Below are 22,791 nucleotides of genomic sequence, written 5' to 3'. Positions count from 1 at the left end.
GTGCCGCAACGGCCGACGCTGCCCGGGATTTTTCTCTAAATCGGCAGTAAATACAGCTGAGTAAAATTAGCTTGGTTTTCTTCCTTCTTTTTTAACTGAATTGTTTTTATTAAAAATACTATTTGAATATGTAGAAAAAGTGGGGATGTCCTGTACTATATCCTAGCTTTTCTTGTTTATAGGGTGCTCAGAAAACATGCGTCCCTTAGAGTCCCTCAGAAAGGTTCTCAGTGCGATCTCTACCAAGGTATGTATTTACTAATAAGTGATCCCTTTAGATATTTGCCTGTGTACCTTTTCCTGTAATTCAGAGCTTGCGTTCTGTGGGTTTTATGATAAACCTGTAAAATATGTAAGAATGCTTTTGCAAGTCTGAATCGTTGAAGGCAGCAGTAAGTGGATTTAGAGCCTGTTCTTGACCAGACAACGGGAAAAAGTGTGACTTTGATGCTGAACTTGTTTTTTTCATTTTTCATTTGACTTGTCTGGAATGATTTAGGAATAGAGAGAGCTAGAAAAAGAGAGAAATAGAATTGATTATTGAGCACTCCTCAAATGCTCACCACGATTCAGTGTAGAGCCGAAGTGAAGGGTGATGGAACAGAGCTCTGTGCTTTAGAAGGAAATAAATTTAAACCTGACCTCCGCACAGAGTCTCACTAACTTCTTTTGTTTTAAAATACAAAATATGATTAGGAAGTGTTGGAAGTTAGTGTTTTGGGAAAGAAACGGCAGTTCCACAGAACATTCCATTTAACAGAGGCTCTGGGAAGGATTCATGTTGTAACTGCTGTCACTGCAATCAGTTGGTGGTTCAGCCTTGAAATGTGCACTTGCCCTTCTATAAAGCACTGTTTTGTTTGCCTTTCAGTGCTATGAGTCTTGATAAATTGGAGAAGAGCCCAAGAGAAATTTTTCATCCCTTGATATAAAAGGTAGGAAGTGACTTTTTTTGGTTTGGTTCTTTTTCTTTATTATTTCCTGGAAATAAAAGTAATTAAGTATAGGTACTACTGGTTTGTTTCTTCCAGTAGCAGATGATAACAATAGCAGTAGTAATAGTAAAAATAATAATAGAAATAATAATAATAGCAATGTAATACTACCTAAACTGTCTTTATCCATTGAACTGGCCATTTCAAATCAAAACTTCTAAACACAAATCAAACCATCATCCTCGTAGAATCTTTCACAGCAGTGGGCTATAGATCCTGGTTTTGTTGACAGGATTTATTGGTTCTGGAATAGCAAGAGGGAAGTACAAGCCTAACTACTTCTAGCTCACAGACCCATCCAGTGAATACTGCTTTGTGTTTTGGTGGGCTTGTGATGACTTTGAAATCAATTGCTCATTCCAGTAAAAAAAATTAATGTTTTTTTGAACCTGACAGCAGAAATAACTTTAGGCACCAACTTAATAATAACAGATCACCAATTTAAGTTCATAATTTTATGCTGTACTATCAAAGTTTAAAGGTAAATTTTTACTTATTAGGAGATGGTATAAAGTGTATGTTCCAATGTGTTGGATGTATGCAAAGGTACATACGTACCCGAAAGTCCTTAGAGGAAACAAATTTTTACGTCTGCTGTTTGATTGTTTCTCATACAATATTTGGTTTTATTTCCCAGGGATCGGTGAATTTTAACTTTGGAGTCCTCTGTGCTAAGGATGCTCAGCCTACAGATGATGAAATGTTCAGTAATGGTGAGTTTTTCACCTTCTCTTTAATTGCTATGCTGATCTGAATAAGAAAAAAGCAAAAGCAAGAGAAAAAAAAAGGATGGTTTATTATTTTTTACGCTGTTATGTTTGTTTCCTCAGTATTTGCTGCAGCTCTGCGAACCCAAGCTTTGGGTTCCTTCTGTCCCACTGGGAGTTGCCCAGTTTGGTTGCATCTGGTGAAATTCACCCTGAGACCTTACAGAGCTAGCTCAAACTACGTGAGAGCCATTTGCAGTTCTCTCCAGACACCTGGAGAATGGGTGATGTTTCTGAGGGTCTGGCAAGTATACTTGTATCAAAACTCAGTCTGTGAAATTTCTGGGGAAAACCCTTCTGTGTCCTGAAGGGTTCAAACTCTGGTGAGGATCCAGTTATCAGGTGCTCACCTGGATGGTTCCAGCTCTTAAAGTGAACACTTGTACTCTTACCCTGTAGTTTACATCTATTGTATTTTTGTTATTTTGCAAGATTTTACGGCTTTGCAAAATATTGTGCATTTCACTCTTTGGAACCTCTCAGATCGTTCTTTGGTGCAGCACCACCTCATGGGACACTTGGCTGCCGTCCTGAAGGGGTTGGTCGCTAGAATTGTAAATCCTGGAGAGTTTGTAAGTCTTCTGTCCCCAGGGAGGTACCATGCTTTGTTTACTTTTGTTCTGTTTGTTAGGCGCTGCTTCTCATTGGAAGTATGAATTTCAAACTACCCTGTTCTTATTTTAACTGTTTTCCTGGTTCTCTCCCTACGGCAGGGAAAGACTCTCGTATCCTTGTCGTCGGGCTCGGTGCTGTCCAAGAAGATGCAGAGACTAAAAAAATCATAAGAAGCAAAATATGACTGCAGGGAAAACAAGCTGGAGAGAACAAAAGGTGATATTGTTATCCTTACCCTGTATTAGAAACATCCGCTGTGCTTTGATGCTGGCAGCTGCCAGGGGCTTGTTAGCTCTTTGTAGGCAGGTGTAGGTGTTCACTTGTAGGTTTTTTCTCTGGACAAGTCAATTCAAACTTTGCTAAGCTTATATTTGCAAATTACTCTCTAGCACAGTCCAGCATGACATTTTTGAATGTTGTAAAAATACCATGTTACTTGGAAATTGCTAATGATGAGAAGCTTTAGGGAAAAATAAGATGTCAGGGTTGGGAGATGTGAGAAGAATTTTGAGGGGATGTTAGACTGAAATAAAGCACACTTGAAGCTGGACTGGCACGCTGGCAGATCCCCTATTAAACAGTAGTGCTGAGATTAGCCTGGGGGTTGCCCATTGTTTCTGTAGAAATAAATGTTTTCTGGTCTTCAGAGGTAAGCTGCTTTGAAAAGCTGGAAGGCACAGCATAGTGACAATCCGTGTGCTTCGCATTAAAAATAGATTTCAGAAGGGTCCTAGGCTTTTGTCTTTTCCTAGAAGTCGATGTAATCCTATTGAGGAGTTTTTAATTCTGTGCTGCCATGTCATCGATCAGGGCCCTGTCGTACTAATCATCATACAGATGCAAAACAAAAAATCAGACCCTGTCCCGACCACTTAGAGCCCAGAACACGATTTCCTCAGGCTGCCATTTGTGTGCCATCGGTACTCACCACGGAAGCGAGCTGGGGATTGTTGCACCCGTTGGGAACAAACCGCTTCTCGTCACACAGAAATGGAATTGGGACGACGCCTCAGCCAGCCTCTCTCTCCTGAATCTGCAGCAGAGCAGTTCCAGTCCATGCGGGCAATCCAGTTCCTGACGATCTGAGCGCACGGAGCAGCGCTCAGCTGCTGTGGGGGGCTCAGGGAGGGCAGAGTGTGCATTGTCATCTTCCTGAACCTACAGACGCGAATCAAAGTGAGAAGCCACAGGGTGGAAAGCAGTCGCATATATGCTAAATAAAACTTGCAGGTTTTTTTTAAGAATTGTTTTTGCTTGTTCTTTGTTGTGCTTCTGTGCTTAGAAAACCTCCCTTTACAATCAGTTCAATTCATCAATTGAACCTTTGTTTGCAGACTCTCACTGAGCAGAATTTGTTGCAGACTCAGTGCACGCTGTGCAGGCCTCCCGGGAGTGTGAGGAGCTCACGTGTGCTACTTTTTGCTTTAGGACGCTCTGAGGTATTTATTCCTTTTGGGATACATGATGAGAATTCCCAAGAGAGGTAGTTATAAGGTATGACATCGGGAAAAAGCCTGTGTGGTTGGAATGTTGTTGCTGTCAAAAGTTAATTTTTTCTTAGCCAGTAGTTAGCTTTTTGCTTTATTTTTGTGGTATCAATATTTTATTGTTTAAAAAATTCCTTCAAAATAACTTCAGTGGTCGCCCACCAGTACCTTGTTCAGATTTGCCTATTTGCTTGTAGCTGAAATGTTCACATCTTGTTTATCATTCTATTTAAGAAACTGCTGCCCAGCCAACTAATAACTGAATATCCATCTGTCTAGGACACGGGGAGAGGATTTAGGTAATGTCTTTATTTCCAGAAAAAAGTTCCAGTGTAGTTTCTAAATAGAGGAGAAGGGGGTGAAGACTCGGGGCTCTGATGCCGTTGGGGCACCCCAAGGTCCCCAGGAGAGGGGGCCCCACTGCGGTGCAGGAGCAGGTGTGTTCTCATGTAATATTGAACAAATTATAAATATAAATATGAAAATTATAAACATGAAAATATTTTTAAAATACTTAAATAAAGCGGGTTTTCTTTATTGGTCAATAGGCAGTGTTTTGATTGTAAAAATTATAAATGCAAATAATATAAAGGTAGAAATCTAAGTTTAGAAATATATAATAAATACATACAGATAAATATAAAAATTTAAAATATCAGAAAAAATTAGTTGTAGCAGTAGATATTATACATAATTTAAATAATGATTTAAATCTATTTTAAAATTTTATATATATATCATTATTAATGTAATACATCCAAAGAAACGATAAATTAAAATATGAATGTATAATTATACAAAGTATAAATAAAAAATATTTCAGTATCCTTTAAAAGAAGGGTTTTTTTTATTTATTTGGTTAGAGACGGGGTTTTTATTTGGAATAATGGAAGTATTATAGAAGTATAAAATTAAATATAGAAATATACAGTCAATATAGAAAGATATTTGTAAAAACACGAGCGAACGACGCCTCCTTCGGCCGAACCAAGGCGAGACCGGCGGAACCTGACGGCCTCGAGCGAACCGAGGCCAGGCTTGCGAGGCTGCCTGAACGGAGCCGAGCTCAGCCGAACCGAGCCCGCTGCTCTCGTGCGCGCTAATTAGCGCGAGTGCGGTCACTGCCCAATGAGCTCCTGTGCCACGCCGCGCTCCCGATCGTGTCCGTGCGATGGCCGGGCCGCCCGCGGGACGCGGCAGCAGGAGAGCCCCGAGCCGGGCGAGTTTAACGTGAGGCGGCGCCGCTTGCCCGCCGTCAGGGAGCCGAGCCGAGGCGAGCTCAGCCGAACGCGGAGAGATCGGCTCCGAGTTGGGCCGAAGCGAGCCGAGCCGCGCCGAGGGCAGAGAGCGGCTCCGAGTTCGGCCGAAGAGAGCCGAGGCGCGCCGAGCGCACTGATCGGCTCCGAGTTCGGCCGAGGCGAGCCGGGCCGCGCAGAGAGTGGCTCCGAGTTCGGCCGAAGCGAGCCGAGCCGCGCCGGGCGCAGAGAGCGGCTCCGAGTTCGGCCGAAGCGAGCCGAGCCGCGCCGGGCGCACAGAGAGCGGCTCCGAGTTCGGCCGAAGCGAGCCGAGGCGCGCCGAGCGCAGAGAGCGGCTCCGAGTTCGGCCGAAGAGAGCCGAGCCGCGCCGGGCGCACTGATCGGCTCCGAGTTCGGCCGAAGCGAGCCGAGCCGCGCCGGGCGCAGAGAGCGGCTCCGAGTTCGGCCGAAGCGAGCCGAGCCGCGCCGGGCGCAGAGAGCGGCTCCGAGTTCGGCCGAAGCGAGCCGAGCCGCGCCGGGCGCACAGAGAGCGGCTCCGAGTTCGGCCGAAGCGAGCCGAGCCGCGCCGAGCGCAGAGAGCGGCTCCGAGTTCGGCCGAAGCGAGCCGAGGCGCGCCGAGCGCAGAGAGCGGCTCCGAGTTCGGCCGAAGCGAGCCGAGCCGCGCCGGGCGCACTGATCGGCTCCGAGTTCGGCCGAAGCGAGCCGAGCCGCGCCGGGCGCACTGATCGGCTCCGAGTTCGGCCGAAGCGAGCCGAGGCGCGCCGAGCGCAGAGAGCGGCTCCGAGTTCGGCCGAAGCGAGGCGATCCGTGCCGAAGGGTCGAGTCCAGCCGAATGCAGATGACAATGGCCGAGTTTAGCCGATTAGAGCCGAGTTTAGCCGAGCAGCTGTGAGCCTTGCACGCTTGAGGTGAGCGTGCATCGTTGCCGGCCTGGGATTGAGTGAAATGCACTAAGGAAACCAGCTCTGGGGAGGGAGGCAGGGAAATCCTCTCTTAACGTTTACCAATTCGTCCGTCAAACTCATCACGGCAGGACAGAGTGAAGACTGAAAGTGTAAGAAGATGTGGAGGGAAACAGAGAATCTGGCAGGAGCATCGAACGCACAAGTGCACGAATTTTGCTTTTTGCTTGGATGTAAACTCAGAAGTTGTAAGGAATTTGGGAAGGAGAAGGGACATTTCAGAAGGAGAAGAAGTTGTTGTTGGAGTCCTGGCAAAAGCTTTAAAAAAAAAAAAAAAAGTGGTTTCTTTTTTCTTCACTATTATATTCTTTGGTGGTATATGGTGTGCTGTTTTATTTCTTGGTGTTATTAGCTCTGTGTAAATTGTTTATTGAGTCAAGCTAACTTTGCATGGGTTGTTTTGTATTTGAGGTAGGATCAATTTCAAGAGGTTTCTTTCACAGACTTCTGATAGGTATTACTGGGATTTTGGTTTTGTTTACTGTATGCATAAACATAGAGATTTGGTAGGGCCAGCTGGGCTGCTGGAGTTTTGGGTGTGAATTTATTAGATGGCTTTTGTTAAACACAGAATAATTATGTAAGGTAACAGCAAATTACCCAATTACCCAATTGATCTAGCTATGTAACCTTACCACAAAGTTTTATATCTTGCCAGTTTTCTGTTCTTCTGCTCCAAGTAGTTGTTGCAAAAAAAGAAAGCACTGTTACTTTTCTGAAAAGTTTTCTTCTATAACAAGCCCTTTACTGCCCTTGAATGTGAGTCAGAGGAGCCAAACAGCTGTAGCTGCTCTGAGGGCTTGGTGGGATTCGCCCCCTCCCTTTTCCTGGGTGGCATGGGAACGAGAGGCGGGCACAATCAGGGGTATATTAACCCCAGCCGTGGCTGGGGGGCTTCATTCCCTCTCTGGGATGTGCTGGGTTAAGAGCTCTCCTCATTTCAGTGAAGAGGCTTTTTCAGCCCGTCTCAGCATCTTTTCAGCAGGTGTTTCTGGGCATCTAAAGCACAGAGGCTTGGAAGATTCTGTGAAGAAAACAGCATGGAATACAGGGAGTATTTAGGTTTGTGATTTTGGGTTTTGTGTTTAGGAGTGGTAAGGTGCTTTTGTAATTTGTAGTTTTGCTCTGGTTGTTTTTTTGGTTGGATTTCTTTTGGTGGAATTTTTGGTTTTTTTTGGTTTTCATTTTGGGGTTTTTAGTTGGTTTTTGTGGGGGTTTTGGATTTTTTGATGTTTTCTGTGGTTTTTTTGTTTCTGTGGGGAGTTAGGTGTTTTGGGATTTATTGTTTGTGTGGGTTTTGTTTGTTTGGTTTTTTTCTTTGTTTGTTTTTGGGATTGGTTTTGTTGGGTTTTTTTTGTTTTGTTTTGTTTTTTTTTAATTGAGGAGTGCAACTCCCTGAAATTCCAAGCTGTGTCAAGCACAACATTTTATTCAGCAGATTGATCATGTCACAAGAGGGATCCGCCCAAGGTCCAAGATGATGTTTGAGATTGAGGCTTCAGGTGAGTTGAGGATTGTGATTGGGAGAGGGAGGGTGAGCAGTTAGGAGTTCTTGGGAGGGAGTTTGCAGGCAGCAGGGTGAGAAAGGGTCTTTATTTGTTTATTTGAGGCCTCCCCCACACAAGGCTTCTCAGAAGCCTAGCAGAGGCATTCCCATGTCTTACAGCACACAAGGTCATCCACTGCACTCAGGGGAATGCCATTTAACTTTGCCTTTCTCTAACCCAGGTGCCACTCCTAATGAAGGCCTTGGAATCATGATGAAGCTGGAGCCTGAAGGAGCCAGGCACACTCAGGAGAGAGCAAGTAGCTGCCTTGCAGGGATTTGGCCCACATAACTCTGGACTCATACTTTGGTTTTGGTTTTCTTTATTGTAGCTCACCGAGAGGCTCACAGGCCATCACGAGGCCCTCCGAGGCAGACTCATTTCAGGTGCAGCGTGGATTCCCATCACCGATCATCCAAAAGATAAGTCGAGGGCCTTGGCCTGGAGATGAGAGAATAGTGGGTTGGGAGTTCTTGGGGCAGATTTGAAAATTGGCAGCCGGAAAAGCAATCTTCTCCAAGGGCCTCTTAGGACAGCTAAAGGGAGAGGCTCTCCTTTTGATGGCAGCTTTCAGGCGGGCAGTGCAGAACAGCTCCGGTCTGTGTTGTGTTGTCCAGTGTTCTGTGTTCCCTAGTGTGTCTTTGGGGTCCCTTTTGCCTTCTCCCCTCGAGACCCTCACCACAAGCATGATGTGTCGTGTTTCATGTCCCCCCTGTTTGCCACGTTCTGTGTCACGGGTGTGTGCACACATTTTTTGCCGGAGCTGTTCTGCCCTGCCGCATGGCCTGCTGCAGTAGGAGAAACCGTGGGGCGTTGGAATTTGTAATGCTGGCTGTACTTGGGCTCTAGATGCTATTCCTAGATTGACATAAGGTGTTTGCAGCTTGTGAGTTATCCTGGTGGTGTTTGGCATATGTTGTAACTTTCTTTCAGGTGCAGACGCATTCCATGTGTGGCAGGGGGTCAGAGTTAGGAGGTGTCGGGCCTTCTTAGGAGTGCGGTGAGTAGCTGAGTGGTGGGGTTTTGGCCGATGCGGTGCCAAGATCAGGGACTGATGTTTGGTTCTCTTTACTCTAGCTGTCTGAGAGACACCAGCCCGGTGCCAGCAGGACCTTCCCAGCTGACGAGGTGGCCTTTCTTTGCACCTGACAGGGACCAGCATCCCCAGATGTCTGAGAGATAAGTAGAGGGCTGTGACCCACAGAGGGGATGAAAGCAGGGTGCTGGTTTGGGAATTCCTGGGAGGGGGTTTTGAGTCCAGTTTTGGGGGGGGGGGGGGGGGGGGGTGTGGTGTGTTCATGAAGTGGCCCCTTAGGCCCCATAAAAGCCAAGTCTCACTTTTGATTGCAGTGCTGAGGTGTGCAGCAGGGCAGAGCAGTCCCGGTGTGCATCGTGTCACTTGTCTATTGTGCATTATGTGTTGTTTGTGTATGCCATATCTTTCACTTAGGGGGGCCTGTGAGAAACCCTGGCATCATTGTTAGCCTCTGTGATCTCTGCACTCCTTGGCCTGGCGCCCAGGCCACAGAACTTTTGACTAGGGAGCTCAGACAAGCATCAGACTCTCTTCTCTCTTTGGAAGCATCCAGTCAGACGTCTTTTCAGGTCTTGTTCTGAGCTGTACGGACAGCTGTGCCCCACCTGGATCCATTATGGTGGATTAGGACTTGTAATATTACGAGGTTAGGTAGAGGATTTTGACTGCAGGATTCCTAGGCATCAGTCTTTGCTGTTCTTGGAATAAATCATTCAGTAATCATCTTCTTCCTCCAGGGTTCTCTGAGCCTCATCAGCTCACCATCGGTCTCAGCTCACTCATCTCCTTTTGCATTCTCTCAGTCCTTGCAGCCGTTTTCCTTGCCAAGAGATTTCTGTTCCTGTTGTGTCCCCGTTGTCTGTCCTATCCTGTGTCATGGCTCTCAGCACACATTTGTGCCCGAGCTGCTCTGCCGTGCTGCACAGCCTGGTGCGATAGGAGAAGTCCCAGGGACTTGGAGGTTGTAATGTGGGGTGTAGTTGGACTCTAGATGGGATTTGTAGATGGGCACATCATATCTGGAGCTCATCAGTTATCCTGCCACAGTGTGACTCTTGTCCTAACTTTTTTTTCAGGTTCAGATGGATTAAATGTGTGCCAGAGGGCCCCATGCCAGGTGTGGGGATTCTCCTGAGTAGGTGAGGCCCCATTTGCCTCTGCAGCAGACTCTGTTACACCTCTCAACTGACTCTGTTACACTGCTGTTCTTTGTCTTTCTTTTAGGAAGTAAATCTGGATGCCAGCAGTCAAGGTGAGCAGTGGAGAGAATTGGTTGTTATTGCTCAGCTCTCAAGCACAACAATTTCGCAGCAGATTCACCGTGTCACAAGAGGGATCTGCCCAGTGTCAAGGATGATGTTTGAGATTGAGGCTTCAGGTGAGTTGAGGATGGTTACTGGGAGAGGGAGGGTGAGCAGGCATCCAGTTAGGAGTTCTTGAGAGGGGGTTTGCAGGCAGCAGGGTGAGAAAGGGTCTTTATTTGTTTATTTGAGAGCCCCTCCCAAGGTGTCTCAGAAGCCTAGCAGAGGCATTCCCATGGCTTACAGCATACAAGGTGATCCACTGCACTCAGAGGAATGCCATTTAACTTTGTCTTTCTGTAACCCAGGTGCCACTGCTAATGAAGGCCACAGCCTTGGAATCAGGATGAAGCTGGAGCCTGAAGGAGCCAGGCACACTCAGGAGAGGGCAAGTAGCTGCCTTGGTGGGATTTGGCCCACATAACTCTGGACTCACTCTTTGATTTTGGTTTTCTTTATTGCAGCTGACCGAGAGGCTCACAGGCCATCACAGAGCCCTCCGAGGCAGACTCATTTCAGGTGCAGCGTGGATTCCCCTCACCGATCATCTAAAAGATAAGTCGGGGGCCGCGGTCTGGAGATGAGATGATGAGAGAGTATCAGGTTGGCAGTTCTTTGGCCAGATTTAAAAATTGGCAGTGGGGAAAGCAATCTTCTCCAAAGGCCTCTTAGGACAGCTAAAGGGAGAGGCTCTACTTTTGATGGCAGCTTTCAGGCGGGCAGTGCAGAACAGCTCCGGTCTGTATCCTGTTGTCCGGTGTGCTGTGTTCCCTAGTGTGTCTTTGGGGTCCCTTTTGCCTTCTCCCCTCGAGACCCTCACCACAAGCATGATGTGTCGTGTTTCATGTCCCCCCTGTTTGTCACTTTCTGTGTCACGGGTGTGTGCACACATTTTTTGCCGGAGCTGTTCTGCCCTGCCGCATGGCCTGCTGCAATAAGACGAACCATAGGTAGGGGGAATTTGTTATGTGGGCTGTACTTGGGCTCTAGATGCTATTCCTAGATTGACATAAGGTGTTTGCAGCTTGTGAGTAACCCTGGTGGTGTTTGACATATGTTCTAACTTTCTTTCAGGTGCAGATGCATTCCACGTGTGGCAGAGGGTCAGGGTTAGGAGGTGCCGGGCCTTCTTAGGAGCGCGGTGAGTAGCAGAGCGGTGGGGTTTTGGCCAATGCGGTGCCAAGATCAGGTACTGATGTTTGGTTCTCTTTACTCTAGCTGTCTCAGAGACACCAGCCCGGTGCCAGCAGGACCTTCCCAGCTGACGAGGTGGCCTTTCTTTGCACCTGACAGGGACCAGCATCCCCAGATGTCTGAGAGATAAGTAGAGGGCTGTGACCCACAGTGGGGATGAAGTCATGGTGCTGTTTCGGGAAATACTGGGTGGAGTTTTTGATTCGGCTTTGGAGGTGGGGGATGTTCATGAGGTGGCCGCTTAGGCCTCATAAAAGCCAAGTCTCACTTTTGATCACAGTGTTGAGGTGTGCAGGGCAGAGCAGTCCCGGTGTGTCTCGTGTCACTTGTCTGTTGTGCATTATGTGTTGTTTGTGTATCCAATGTCTTTTACCTTTGGAGGGCCCTGTCAGTACCCCTGGCATCATTGTTAGCATCTCTGATCTCTGCATTCCCTGGCCCGGCACCCAGGCCATATATGAGTTTCTGATACCTGTCTGAGCTCCCCAGTCAAAAGTTACCTCTTTGGAAGCATCCAGTCAGATTTCTTGTCAGGTCTAGTTCTGAGCTGTATGGACAGCTATGCCCCACCTGGATCCATTGTGGTGGATTAGGACTTGTAATAATATGAGGTTAGGTACAGCATTCTGACCGTAGGATTCCTAGGCATCCATCTTTGCTGTTCTTGGAATTAATCATTCAGTTATCATCTTCGTCCCCCAGGGTTTTCTGAGCCTCATCAGCTCACCATCGGTCTCAGCTCACTCATCTCCTTTTGCATTCTCTCAGTCCTTGCAGCCATTTTCCTTGCCAAGAGATTTCTTTTCCTGTTGTGTCCCCTGTTGTTGTCTGTCCTGTCTGTCCTGTGTCACGGGTGTCTGCACACATTTGGGATGGGGCTGCTCTGCCGTGCTGCACAGCCTGGTGCGATAGGAGAAGTCTTGGAGACTTGGAATGTGTAATGTGGGGTGTAGTCGGACACTAGATGGGATCTGTGGATGGGCACAGGGCATCTGGAGCTCATCAGTTATCCTGCAACAGTGTGACTCTTGTCCTAAGTTTTTTTTCAGATTCAGATGGATTAAATGTGTGCCAGAGGGCCCCATCCCGGGCGAGGGGATTGCCCCGAGCCGGTGAGGCCCCATTTGTCTCTGCAGCAGAAGTGTGTATGGTGAGTGTGTTACAGCTCTGTTCTTTGTCTTTCTTTTCAGGAAGTCAATCTGGATGCCAGCAGTCAAGGTGAGCAGTGGAGAGAATTGGCTGTTATTGCTCAGCTCTCAAGCACAACAATTTTTCAGCAGATTCGTCGTGTCACAAGAGGGATCTGCCCAGTGTCAAGGATGATGTTTGAGATTGAGGCTTCAGGTGAGTTGAGGATGGTGCCTGGGAGAGGGAGGGTGATCAGGTATCCAGTTTAGGATTTCTTGGGAGCGGGTTTGCAAGCAGCAGGGTGAGAAAGGGTGTTTATTTGAGGGCCCCCCCACACAAGGCTGTTCAGAAGCCTAGCAGAGGCATTCCCATGGCTTACAGCATACAAGGTGATCCACTGCACTCAGAGGAATGCCATTTAACTTTGTCTTTCTGTAACCCAGGTGCCACTGCTAATAAAGGCCACAGCCTTGGAATCAGGATGAAGCTGGAGCCTGAAGGAGCCAGGCACACTCAGGAGAGGGCAAGTAGCTGACTTGCAGGGATTTGGCCCACATAACTCTGGACTCACTCTTTGGTTTTGGTTTTCTTTATTGCAGCTGACCGAGAGGCTCACAGGCCGTCACAGAGACCTCCGAGGCAGACTCATTTCAGGTGCAGCGTGGATTCCATTCACCGATCATCCAAAAGATAAGTCGGGGGCCACGGTCTGGAGATGGCGGAGTAGCAGATTGGGAGTTCTTGGGACAGATTCAAAAATGAGCAGAGGGGAAAGCAATCTTCTCCAAAGGCCTCTTAGGACAGCTAAAGGGAGAGGCTCTACTTTTGATGGCAGCTTTCAGGCGGGCAGTGCAGAACAGGTCCGATCTGTGTCCTGTTGTCCGGTGTGCCGTGCTCCCTGGTGTGTCTTTGGGGTCCCTTTTGCCTTTTCCCCTCGAGGCCCTCACCACAAGCATGATGTGTCGTGTTTCATGTCCCCCCTGTTTGTCACTTTCTGTGTCACGGGTGTGTGCACACATTTTTTGCCGGAGCTGTTCTGCCCTGCCGCATGGCCTGCTGCAGTAGGAGAAACCGTGGGGAGTTGAAATTTGTAATGTGGGCTGTACTTGGGCTCTAGATGTTGTTCCTAGATTGACATATGGTGTTTGCAGCTTGTGAGTTATCCTGGTGATGTTTGACATGTGTTCTAACTTTCTTTCAGGTGCAGACGCATTCCACGTGTGGCAGAGGGTCAGGGTCAGGAGGTGCCGGGCCTTCTTAGGAGCGCGGTGAGTAGCAGAGCGGTGGGGTTTTGGCCGATGCGGTGCCAAGATCAGGCACTGATGTTTGGTTCTCTTTAATCTAGCTGTCTGAGAGACACCAGCCCGGTGCCAGCAGGACCTTCCCATCTGATGAGGTGGCCTTTCTTTGCACCTGACAGGGACCAGCATCCCCAGCTGTATGAGAGATAAGTAGAGGGCCGTGACCCACAGAGGGGCTGAAAGCACGGTGCTGGTTTGGGGATTACAGGGAGGGAGTTTTGAGTCCAGTTTGGAGGTGGGGTGGTGTTAATGAAGTGGCCCCTTAGGCCCCATAGAAGCCAAGTCTCACTTTTGATCACAGTGCTGAGGTGTGCAGCAGGGCAGAGCAGTCCCGGTGTGTCTCGTGTCACTTGTCTGTTGTGAATTGTGTGTTGTTTGTGTATCCCATGTCTTTTACCTTAGGGGTGCCTGTCATTAATCTTGGCATCATTGTTAGCATCTGTGATCTCTGCATTCCCTGGCCTGGCACCCAGGCCACAGAACTTTTGACTGGGGAGCTCAGACAGGCGTCAGACTCTCTTCTGTCTTTGGAAGCATCGCATCTGATGTCTTGTCAGGTCTTGGTCTGGGCTGTATGGACAGCTATGCCCCCACCTGGATCCATTTTGGTGGATTAGGACTTGGCGTAATATGAGGTTAGGTAGAGGATTCTGACCGTAGGATTCCTAGGCATCCATCTTTGCAGTTCTTAGAAGAAATCATTCAGTTATCATCTTCTTCCTTCGGGGTTCTCTGAGCCTCATCAGCTCACCATCAGTTTGAACTCGGTCATCTCCTTTTGCATTCTCTCAGTCCTTGCAGCCATTTTCCTTGCCTAGAATTTTCTGTCTGTGTTGTGTCCCCGTTGTCTGTCCTGTCCTGTCCATCCTGTGTCACGGCTGTCAGCACACATTTGTGCCCGAGCTGCTCTGCCCTGCCGCATAGCCTGGTGCAATAGGAGAGGGCCCGGGGATTTGCAATGTGCAGTGTGGGGTGTAGTTGGACTCTAGATGGGATTTGTAGATGGACACAGGATATCTGGAGCTCTTCAGTTCTCATTGAACCGTCTGACTGTTGTCCTAACTTTTTTTTCAGATGCACCTCCTCAGATGACTGCAGTAGTTGTGTAGGTTCCTTCTTCTGAAAGGGAATAGGGCGCAAGAATTCATCTTCCAGAGAATTTTTGCAAGTCCTGGCTTGTATTGTATCTGCCTATGGTGGCTTATGTTCTATGTACCTATACATCTGTCTTCTATTGGATTTTGGGTAGAAAATTTATCAGTCCAGAGAGGAGACAAGTCCTAGCTGTCAGATAGCCACTCGTTGACCCTTCCTGTCGTCTCACAGGTCCCCGAGGCTGCTGATTTCCCCAGGATCTGCCATTTTACCTCAAGGAGCGGCAGCCAGAAGATGTGTCACAGCACGTTCTTCAGCATCTCGAGTAAGGGCCGCAGTGAGCATTTAAGTGGAAAGATTGTGTGAGCGTGTGTGAGAGCACGTGGCTGTGTCTGTCTGTGTCTGCTCGTTTCTGCGTGTGTGAGTGCATGCTGACTGGATTTAACCTTGTGTGTGTGACTTTTGCTTTCCAGGTTTTGCGACTCCTTGTTAAATTTAGAATAAAAAATCCCCAGCCGGGTTGTATTGCATGAACTGACATGATATGTACCGATTTTGGCTTAAAACCCAGAAAACCAGACGAAGATGAGCAGGAAAAAACCAGAAAAAAACCACATGATGGACAAGAAAAAAGCCCAGAAAAAGCCCAGGATGGGCAAGAAAGCAACGAGAAAAAAACCCCAGAAAATAATCCCAGATGGGCAAGAAAAAAACGTAGAAAAACCCCAGAAAATCACCCAAGATGGGCAAGAAAAAAACCCAGAAAAAAACCCAAAAAAAAACCTCTGAGATGGGCAAGAAAAAAACCAGAAAAAAGTCTGAAGATGGGCAAGAAAAAACCCAGAAAAAACCCCCAAGATGGACAAGAAATAACCCAGAAAAAAATTCGAAGAAGGGCAAGAAAAGACCCAGAAAACACCCAGAAAAAAATCGCAACCCAAGTATAAATATAGAAATGTTTGTCAAGTATATGCAAATATATAAAGAAATGTTAAATTATTTGAAATATAAAATAACATAAATATAACATTTATACAGTATTACTTGTGTTATGGATCATATTGATTTTTATTTATTTCCTATAATACACTACAATATTTATATCAATTTTACATCTATCATATCTATCATTTGTTATATGTTATACCAGATGGATATACTCTAGGTTTTTTTAAGTAGTTTAAAATAAAGGGGATTTTTTTTTTATTTGGCAAAAGCAGGTGTTTTAGTATAAACATTATAAATACAAATAATATAAAGGTAGAAATCTAAGAATAGAAATAGATCATAAATAGCTGAAGGTTAATATAAAAATTAAAAATGTAAGGAAAAAGAAGTTGTAGCAGTAGATATGGTACATAATTAGGAAAATAATTTATCTCTTATTTGAATAGGATACATGTTATACATAATGATTATTATAATACTTAAGTATAAACTGCAAATATAAATGTGAATATAGTCATGAGCGCTATAAATATAAAAATATTTCAATGTAGTTTAAAAGAATAGAGCTTTTTTGTATTTATTTAGTTAGGATGGGATTTGTATTTTAAATAGTGAAAGCATGATAGAAATGTAATTTTAGACATAGAAATATGCAATCAATGTGGAAAGATATTTATAAAAGCACAAAACATAAGTAAATATAAATAATAGAAATAGAATAATGTTATATAAATTACATGCTACATCAATGTCCACTATAGCTATGCATGTGAATATAAATACGAAAAATGGAAATAAAAAATTTATTTAAACATGGCTTTAAAGCAAGGGGCCTTGTTTGATTCTGGTGGGGTAAGAGGCAGGTTTTTGGCATTTATTTCAGAGCAGTTTTTGGCGGGGGTCGCCCCTGTTCTTTTTTGCCACCTTGCCTGCCCGCAGCCCCGAGGCGCGCTGCGCCCCCGGCTGGGGCGGGCGGCAGTGCTGCCGCCTTGTGGGCAGAGCGCGGTACTGCAGCCCTGCGCCGAGAGGCCGCCACCTTGGGAGTGGCGCGTCGCGGATGTCGCGGACTTTTGGTTGACCTTCTCAACAGGGCGGCGAAAAGGGCGGGGAAGCGGAGGACCGGGGTGGGTGTCACTGGACTGCCTGCATGGAATACCGACCCCGGCGCGGCCCCGGTGGTATTTTCTGTGACGTTTCAAGTGTACCCGACACATGCTGTGGTCTCAGCGGCGCCGCGGGCGGGCGTATTTCGGCGGGTTTGTGACAGGCATGTGGGGAAACGCCTCGCTGTGCCGGGGTCCTCTGACAGCCGCTTTCCCGCCCTGAGGGAGCCGAGCCGGGCCGAATAGTTCCGAAGAGCCGAAGAGCCGAGTGTGGGCGAAAACAGCCGAGTTTCCCCGAAGAGCCGAGTGTAGCCGAAAACAGCCGAGTTTCCCCGAAGAGCCGAGTGTGGCCGAAAATAGCCGAGTTTCCCCGAAGAGCCGAGTGTAGCCGAACACAGCCGACTTGAGACGAAGAGCCGAGTGTAGCCGAACACAGCCGACTTGAGACGAAGAGCCGATGATAGCCGAGTGTAACCGATAGCCGACTGTAGCCGACATTGGCCGCATTTAGACAAAGAGCCGAATATGACCGACTTTAGCCCAACCGGGCCGAGTTCAGCCGAAGAGCCGGAAAAGCCGAATTTAGACGAAAAGCCGAACCGAAACGATTTTAGACCTAAGCCGCACCAAGCCTAATTTAGCCGAGTTTATTTAAACAGAACCGAACGACGCCGCAGCACTCTGCCTGCAGAGCGCCGGTGCAGACGGCAGGGGGCGGTGTATAAAGCGAGTATAAAATATCAACTGTATATAAGAAGGAATAAAAAGCTCTGTGTCATGTGCAGCAGTAGAAAATTTCAGGCTCCCAGGGAATAAATAGTTTTCTTTCAATCATTATAGTTTTGGGGTTTTTTTTACTCCCAGGTAGCCTGAAAGTTACTACTGCTGCTTTTTGATTCTAAAGCTAGGAAGGAAAACCAAGATTACAAATACAAGAAAAAGAAAGGGAAAGGGAAGGGGAAAAAAAGGAAAGGAAAGGAAAGGAAAGAAAGCAGGAGAGCAGAAGGGAAGGGAAGGGAAAGGGGTGAAAAACAGCGTTAAAAAAAGAAAAAGAGTTGGAGGGGAAAAGAGAGGGCATTCGGGAGGAGCGGTCCTGCCTCAGGTCCTTCCCCGCCCTGGGGCGAAGGACCCGTTTGATGCCCGGGAGGGACTGCAGCTCCCGGTGGCGGGGGACGGAGCCGTGGCTGTCAGCCCGAGACTCCAACTCCCGGCAGGCTCTGCTGCCGGCGCGGCGTGTGACGCAACGGCTATCGCGGCACATGAGTGGCTACCAGCCCGAGACTCCAACTCCCGGCAGGCCCTGCTGCCGGCGCGACGTGTGCCGCAACGGCCGACGCTGCCCGGGATTTTTCTCTAAATCGGCAGTAAATACAGCTGAGTAAAATTAGCTTGGTTTTCTTCCTTCTTTTTTAACTGAATTGTTTTTATTAAAAATACTATTTGAATATGTAGAAAAAGTGGGGATGTCCTGTACTATATCCTAGCTTTTCTTGTTTATAGGGTGCTCAGAAAACATGCGTCCCTTAGAGTCCCTCAGAAAGGTTCTCAGTGCGATCTCTACCAAGGTATGTATTTACTAATAAGTGATCCCTTTAGATATTTGCCTGTGTACCTTTTCCTGTAATTCAGAGCTTGCGTTCTGTGGGTTTTATGATAAACCTGTAAAATATGTAAGAATGCTTTTGCAAGTCTGAATCGTTGAAGGCAGCAGTAAGTGGATTTAGAGCCTGTTCTTGACCAGACAACGGGAAAAAGTGTGACTTTGATGCTGAACTTGTTTTTTTCATTTTTCATTTGACTTGTCTGGAATGATTTAGGAATAGAGAGAGCTAGAAAAAGAGAGAAATAGAATTGATTATTGAGCACTCCTCAAATGCTCACCACGATTCAGTGTAGAGCCGAAGTGAAGGGTGATGGAACAGAGCTCTGTGCTTTAGAAGGAAATAAATTTAAACCTGACCTCCGCACAGAGTCTCACTAACTTCTTTTGTTTTAAAATACAAAATATGATTAGGAAGTGTTGGAAGTTAGTGTTTTGGGAAAGAAACGGCAGTTCCACAGAACATTCCATTTAACAGAGGCTCTGGGAAGGATTCATGTTGTAACTGCTGTCACTGCAATCAGTTGGTGGTTCAGCCTTGAAATGTGCACTTGCCCTTCTATAAAGCACTGTTTTGTTTGCCTTTCAGTGCTATGAGTCTTGATAAATTGGAGAAGAGCCCAAGAGAAATTTTTCATCCCTTGATATAAAAGGTAGGAAGTGACTTTTTTTGGTTTGGTTCTTTTTCTTTATTATTTCCTGGAAATAAAAGTAATTAAGTATAGGTACTACTGGTTTGTTTCTTCCAGTAGCAGATGATAACAATAGCAGTAGTAATAGTAAAAATAATAATAGAAATAATAATAATAGCAATGTAATACTACCTAAACTGTCTTTATCCATTGAACTGGCCATTTCAAATCAAAACTTCTAAACACAAATCAAACCATCATCCTCGTAGAATCTTTCACAGCAGTGGGCTATAGATCCTGGTTTTGTTGACAGGATTTATTGGTTCTGGAATAGCAAGAGGGAAGTACAAGCCTAACTACTTCTAGCTCACAGACCCATCCAGTGAATACTGCTTTGTGTTTTGGTGGGCTTGTGATGACTTTGAAATCAATTGCTCATTCCAGTAAAAAAAATTAATGTTTTTTTGAACCTGACAGCAGAAATAACTTTAGGCACCAACTTAATAATAACAGATCACCAATTTAAGTTCATAATTTTATGCTGTACTATCAAAGTTTAAAGGTAAATTTTTACTTATTAGGAGATGGTATAAAGTGTATGTTCCAATGTGTTGGATGTATGCAAAGGTACATACGTACCCGAAAGTCCTTAGAGGAAACAAATTTTTACGTCTGCTGTTTGATTGTTTCTCATACAATATTTGGTTTTATTTCCCAGGGATCGGTGAATTTTAACTTTGGAGTCCTCTGTGCTAAGGATGCTCAGCCTACAGATGATGAAATGTTCAGTAATGGTGAGTTTTTCACCTTCTCTTTAATTGCTATGCTGATCTGAATAAGAAAAAAGCAAAAGCAAGAGAAAAAAAAAGGATGGTTTATTATTTTTTACGCTGTTATGTTTGTTTCCTCAGTATTTGCTGCAGCTCTGCGAACCCAAGCTTTGGGTTCCTTCTGTCCCACTGGGAGTTGCCCAGTTTGGTTGCATCTGGTGAAATTCACCCTGAGACCTTACAGAGCTAGCTCAAACTACGTGAGAGCCATTTGCAGTTCTCTCCAGACACCTGGAGAATGGGTGATGTTTCTGAGGGTCTGGCAAGTATACTTGTATCAAAACTCAGTCTGTGAAATTTCTGGGGAAAACCCTTCTGTGTCCTGAAGGGTTCAAACTCTGGTGAGGATCCAGTTATCAGGTGCTCACCTGGATGGTTCCAGCTCTTAAAGTGAACACTTGTACTCTTACCCTGTAGTTTACATCTATTGTATTTTTGTTATTTTGCAAGATTTTACGGCTTTGCAAAATATTGTGCATTTCACTCTTTGGAACCTCTCAGATCGTTCTTTGGTGCAGCACCACCTCATGGGACACTTGGCTGCCGTCCTGAAGGGGTTGGTCGCTAGAATTGTAAATCCTGGAGAGTTTGTAAGTCTTCTGTCCCCAGGGAGGTACCATGCTTTGTTTACTTTTGTTCTGTTTGTTAGGCGCTGCTTCTCATTGGAAGTATGAATTTCAAACTACCCTGTTCTTATTTTAACTGTTTTCCTGGTTCTCTCCCTACGGCAGGGAAAGACTCTCGTATCCTTGTCGTCGGGCTCGGTGCTGTCCAAGAAGATGCAGAGACTAAAAAAATCATAAGAAGCAAAATATGACTGCAGGGAAAACAAGCTGGAGAGAACAAAAGGTGATATTGTTATCCTTACCCTGTATTAGAAACATCCGCTGTGCTTTGATGCTGGCAGCTGCCAGGGGCTTGTTAGCTCTTTGTAGGCAGGTGTAGGTGTTCACTTGTAGGTTTTTTCTCTGGACAAGTCAATTCAAACTTTGCTAAGCTTATATTTGCAAATTACTCTCTAGCACAGTCCAGCATGACATTTTTGAATGTTGTAAAAATACCATGTTACTTGGAAATTGCTAATGATGAGAAGCTTTAGGGAAAAATAAGATGTCAGGGTTGGGAGATGTGAGAAGAATTTTGAGGGGATGTTAGACTGAAATAAAGCACACTTGAAGCTGGACTGGCACGCTGGCAGATCCCCTATTAAACAGTAGTGCTGAGATTAGCCTGGGGGTTGCCCATTGTTTCTGTAGAAATAAATGTTTTCTGGTCTTCAGAGGTAAGCTGCTTTGAAAAGCTGGAAGGCACAGCATAGTGACAATCCGTGTGCTTCGCATTAAAAATAGATTTCAGAAGGGTCCTAGGCTTTTGTCTTTTCCTAGAAGTCGATGTAATCCTATTGAGGAGTTTTTAATTCTGTGCTGCCATGTCATCGATCAGGGCCCTGTCGTACTAATCATCATACAGATGCAAAACAAAAAATCAGACCCTGTCCCGACCACTTAGAGCCCAGAACACGATTTCCTCAGGCTGCCATTTGTGTGCCATCGGTACTCACCACGGAAGCGAGCTGGGGATTGTTGCACCCGTTGGGAACAAACCGCTTCTCGTCACACAGAAATGGAATTGGGACGACGCCTCAGCCAGCCTCTCTCTCCTGAATCTGCAGCAGAGCAGTTCCAGTCCATGCGGGCAATCCAGTTCCTGACGATCTGAGCGCACGGAGCAGCGCTCAGCTGCTGTGGGGGGCTCAGGGAGGGCAGAGTGTGCATTGTCATCTTCCTGAACCTACAGACGCGAATCAAAGTGAGAAGCCACAGGGTGGAAAGCAGTCGCATATATGCTAAATAAAACTTGCAGGTTTTTTTTAAGAATTGTTTTTGCTTGTTCTTTGTTGTGCTTCTGTGCTTAGAAAACCTCCCTTTACAATCAGTTCAATTCATCAATTGAACCTTTGTTTGCAGACTCTCACTGAGCAGAATTTGTTGCAGACTCAGTGCACGCTGTGCAGGCCTCCCGGGAGTGTGAGGAGCTCACGTGTGCTACTTTTTGCTTTAGGACGCTCTGAGGTATTTATTCCTTTTGGGATACATGATGAGAATTCCCAAGAGAGGTAGTTATAAGGTATGACATCGGGAAAAAGCCTGTGTGGTTGGAATGTTGTTGCTGTCAAAAGTTAATTTTTTCTTAGCCAGTAGTTAGCTTTTTGCTTTATTTTTGTGGTATCAATATTTTATTGTTTAAAAAATTCCTTCAAAATAACTTCAGTGGTCGCCCACCAGTACCTTGTTCAGATTTGCCTATTTGCTTGTAGCTGAAATGTTCACATCTTGTTTATCATTCTATTTAAGAAACTGCTGCCCAGCCAACTAATAACTGAATATCCATCTGTCTAGGACACGGGGAGAGGATTTAGGTAATGTCTTTATTTCCAGAAAAAAGTTCCAGTGTAGTTTCTAAATAGAGGAGAAGGGGGTGAAGACTCGGGGCTCTGATGCCGTTGGGGCACCCCAAGGTCCCCAGGAGAGGGGGCCCCACTGCGGTGCAGGAGCAGGTGTGTTCTCATGTAATATTGAACAAATTATAAATATAAATATGAAAATTATAAACATGAAAATATTTTTAAAATACTTAAATAAAGCGGGTTTTCTTTATTGGTCAATAGGCAGTGTTTTGATTGTAAAAATTATAAATGCAAATAATATAAAGGTAGAAATCTAAGTTTAGAAATATATAATAAATACATACAGATAAATATAAAAATTTAAAATATCAGAAAAAATTAGTTGTAGCAGTAGATATTATACATAATTTAAATAATGATTTAAATCTATTTTAAAATTTTATATATATATCATTATTAATGTAATACATCCAAAGAAACGATAAATTAAAATATGAATGTATAATTATACAAAGTATAAATAAAAAATATTTCAGTATCCTTTAAAAGAAGGGTTTTTTTATTTATTTGGTTAGAGACGGGGTTTT

The 22,791-nt window shown here is 45.5% G+C and overlaps 3 long non-coding RNA genes across 3 annotated transcripts; all 3 read left to right on the top strand.

Annotated features, from left to right (window-relative positions):
- LOC132085494 (uncharacterized) lies at positions 1–3,570 on the top strand. The gene is made up of 5 exons (XR_009420234.1): positions 1–247; positions 872–935; positions 1,633–1,708; positions 1,826–2,593; positions 3,188–3,570. It is a non-coding gene; the product is annotated as an uncharacterized LOC132085494 (long non-coding RNA).
- Positions 3,571–14,659: 11,089 nt separating this feature from the next.
- LOC132085430 (uncharacterized) lies at positions 14,660–15,724 on the top strand. Its single transcript, XR_009420212.1, has 2 exons — positions 14,660–15,009; positions 15,158–15,724. It is a non-coding gene; the product is annotated as an uncharacterized LOC132085430 (long non-coding RNA).
- Positions 15,725–18,053: 2,329 nt separating this feature from the next.
- Positions 18,054–21,623, top strand: LOC132085495 (uncharacterized). The gene is made up of 5 exons (XR_009420235.1): positions 18,054–18,300; positions 18,925–18,988; positions 19,686–19,761; positions 19,879–20,646; positions 21,241–21,623. It is a non-coding gene; the product is annotated as an uncharacterized LOC132085495 (long non-coding RNA).
- Positions 21,624–22,791: the final 1,168 nt, after the last annotated feature.

This window comes from Ammospiza nelsoni, chromosome 30, assembly GCF_027579445.1.
Source record: "Ammospiza nelsoni isolate bAmmNel1 chromosome 30, bAmmNel1.pri, whole genome shotgun sequence".
NCBI classification, from domain to species: Eukaryota; Metazoa; Chordata; class Aves; order Passeriformes; family Passerellidae; genus Ammospiza; species Ammospiza nelsoni.
This window is presented reverse-complemented; position numbering and strand designations above follow the sequence as displayed.